This window comes from Lucilia cuprina, chromosome 6, assembly GCF_022045245.1.
Source record: "Lucilia cuprina isolate Lc7/37 chromosome 6, ASM2204524v1, whole genome shotgun sequence".
Classification (NCBI taxonomy): domain Eukaryota; kingdom Metazoa; phylum Arthropoda; class Insecta; order Diptera; family Calliphoridae; genus Lucilia; species Lucilia cuprina.
In genome coordinates this window covers 14,354,349-14,358,391 of record NC_060954.1, presented here as the reverse complement: position 1 = coordinate 14,358,391, position 4,043 = coordinate 14,354,349, and positions in this window count along the sequence as shown.

Below are 4,043 nucleotides of genomic sequence, written 5' to 3'. Positions count from 1 at the left end.
CTATCTATCTATCTATCTATCTATCTAACTAACAACTATCTTTCCTTTATGTGTACGTTTCTCACACAGTAACACCACCGCCCTTCCACCCATTCACGAACATGAAACTGATTATCAAACTCTCACTCACACACCCACCTACTTACAAATATATTAATTTCAACACATACTTCTACAAAGCTCTCAAACACACACACACATAAACGCTTTGTAGTCATTTGGTTATAATCGGGAGTCTGTTTTATTTGCCACATCAGCAGTTAGAATGGTAATGGCAGCTTTAGCAAATGTTACCAACGACAAAAACAACAACAACTACAGCAGCAACATTGCCAGCAACAGCAGGATTTTGTGAACAGTTGTGCGGACAATTTACTTTTCAAACACCACAAGTAAACGTTGATTTTATTTTCAGTTTTTTTTCGTTTTCTTTCATTTGTTTGTCTTTTTCTCTCCCCCTCCACACCAACACCATCATCATCATCAACAACATCAGCAAAGCTCTTTGAAATCATAGTCACACACTTTCGCATATAGAGTGTGTAAGTAAGTGTGTGTGTGTGTGTTTTTTGTTCGCAAAGCTGCTGTCACTGGCACACATCACACTCCCTTTAGCACAGACGGAGGAGACCAACAAAGCCAGTCGTCGTTGGTAATTTTATTTAAGTTTTTTTTCTTCATTCTCTTTTTTTGTCGTCGTTTTTTGTTGATTCCCCAATTGCTGTTTGTATGAGTAAATCTCACCTAATGGTGTTTTTCATCATTTGCCGCCTGATGCTGAAGCTGCTGTTGCTGTTGATACTGTTTGCTGGCTTTGCTATAAAACTGCTTTTGCTATAGCTAATGTTCCTGCTGCTGTTGATTTTGTTTTGTTACTACAGCTTAAATTGTGTGTGTATGTTTGCGCCTTCTTTGCTTTTTTCTTCAGCAGTTGGTTACTCTATAAAATACTAAGGGACAGTGGGTAGGATGTGGTTAATTCTGTGAAAGATCTCATTTCAAATGTCTTAATGGTCCAGCCATTTAGAACGCTGTTCTACAATGACTTCACCGACTTTTTGATCATTTCCAAAGGAACGAGTCTTGAGAAAACTTTAGAAGAAAGTTGTATCGAAAATTTTTATTGCACATTTACACTAAAAGGACTTTAACAGAGGGCGTCTGTTAAAGTCCTTTTCCCCAAATATCCACATCCATGTGAATATTTTAGGAAAATGGGCGTACTAGCAATAGAGGGCATGGCATTTCCCATACAACAATTATTATGTTTCAGAAACTATTAGTATTTGGGGGAAAATGGATGGAAAACTTAATCAGCAAAACCCTTAAATGGGGTTTTTATTGAAATTGTATTTAGCGTAGCACAAGCTCACTTGGTATGAGTAGTATACATATACATATAAAAGCTCATGTTGTAAGCTTTCTAATGATATATGATTTTTCTAAATCGGTTATGTACTTCAGAAAATAACCTTAAATATGTGAAGCCATCTATATTAAATTATGGTTCGCCCTAACTTAAATGTTTCCAATCGGGACACCCTTGATTTGATTCATATAAAATCAAAGTCTGTATGACATTTGAAAATTTTCCAACGAACATTTTTCATATTTTTTAGTAATGAACGGAGGTGGCGCTCCTTAAAATTTGAAAAAATTTTATAAAATTTTTTCACAAATGTCAAGAAATAAATTCGGGAAAAATTTAATAAAATGGAATGAATAAAAGGAATAACAATCTAATCAGATGACATCTGTGTCGCTATACAAAGTTTGTGGTCCTAGAAGCGTTTAATTGCGTCAAATGGCTATTGGAAGTTGTGGCCACTGAAAGAGCAGTCGTATCACACCTGGCATTTGTTTTAACTTTGATGATATTGCCCTTATAGAGATCTGGTTAGCTGAAAATCTATTAAAATCCAATAAAGCCTTGGCCCTACTTAAATGAAAAACTGAAAAATTTTTCACAAATGTCAAAGAAAAAATTCAGAAAAAATTTGTCAAAGAAATGCTATCAGAGACATCAAATATCAATTCAAAACTTTTCAAAATATTCCGTAAAGATTCAAAACAACACTCGTCTGAAAAAGTCTCCATAACAAGTCGTGGTCTTCATAGCCAAACATACATATGAATCATCTAATAAGAAGGGGACTAAGAACGCATTGTGTTCAGGTATTTTACAAATCTCTTAAATAATTATTTTTAGACCCACGGTGCGTCTAACATTGTAATCATATTTTTTCGCAAATGCGTGTGTGTTTTTATCCTGATTGTAGTTTTTGCTGAGAGTTGTTAAAGTCAAGTACAAATATGCACTCCAAATATTTTTAACGTTCGTTGATGTTTGCATGTGACTTAACCCGACAATTCATGGAACAAAATCGGTAATAGATATAGCAACTTTTTAGAAACGGCGATTGCACTAAACAAAGTTATTCCAAATCGGACGATGAATAGACTATAGACTAGGCTATAGACTCGATATAGACTAGACTATAGAATAGACTATAAATTAGACCATAAACTAAACTATAGACTAGACTATAGACAATATTATAGACTATAGACTAGACTATAGACTAGACTAGACTATAAAATAGACTATAAACTAGAATATAGACTTGACTATAGACTAGACTATAGACTAAACTATAAACAAAACTATAGACTATACTATAGACAAGACTATGTATAGACTACGCTATAGATTAAACTATAGACTATAGACTTCACTATAGACTAAACTATAAAATAGACTACAGACTAGAGACCAGAGTATAAACTAAACTAAAGACGAGACTATAGATAACACTATAGACTAGACTATAGATTAGACTACAGATTAGACTAGACTATAGACAATACACTAGACTATAGACTAAACTAGAGACTACAGACTCGACTTTAAACTAGACTATAGATTACACTATAGACTAGACTATAGAATAGACTATAGTCTAAACTATATACTATAGACTTGACTACACTATAGACTAAAAAATAGACTAGACTATAGATTAGACTAAAGATTAGACTATAGACTAGACTATAGACTAGACTGTAGACTAGACTATAGACTAGACTATAGACTAGACTATAGACTAGACTATAGACTAGACTATAGACTAGACTATAGACTAGACTATAGACTAGACTATAGACTAGACTATAGACTAGACTATAGACTAGACTATAGACTAGACTATAGACTAGACTATAGACTAGACTATAGACTAGACTATAGACTGGACTATAGACTAGACTATAGATTGAACTATAGACTAAACTATAGATAGTTCTGTTCGAGTTCAATTCTAGTTCTGTTCTAGTTCAGTTCCAGTTCAGTTCTACTTCAGTTCTGGTTCAGTTCTACTTCAGTTCTAGTTCAGTTCTAGTTCAGGTCTAGTTCAGTTCTACTTCAGTTCTAGTTCAGGTCTACTTCAGTTCTAATTCTGTACTCCATTCCCTCGACATGTGAATCTCCACTCTCAAATCTGAGATATCAAATTTGTATATTAATAAGACACTTTTAAAACTGCAGGACCTCTGCAACTTTGAGTTGGTGCCTGTATTCGACTTTAGTGCCAACAGTTCAATTCGTTTAGTGACTTTTTTCCACCACTTTTCGAGATTCCTGTTTTGTTTTTTTTTTCTAATATTTGGTTGCTTATTTCCTTCCTCAATTAAAGTTTGTTTGTGTAAATGACTAAAAGTTTGCCGGTATGTGTTAGAAGAAGAAATGTATGAATTAGTGTGTTTTTTCTCCAAGATCTTTTCGAAATGCTTACATAGAGTGTTTGCTATACGATGAGGGATATTTACCATAATTTGTTTGGTTTTATTCGTAAAGATTTTAGAACATTTCTCACTTATTTTTTTGTAAAAACCAGCATGTGCTGATGGCAGTAATTATATATTTGTGTGTTTATTCTTAGAGTTTTGGATTTTTTCTTTGGATATTTTCTGTTTCCCCCATTTTAAAATATGCCAAGTAATTTTGGTAATTAGATGTTGCACAAATGTTGGGGAAAAAATATAGT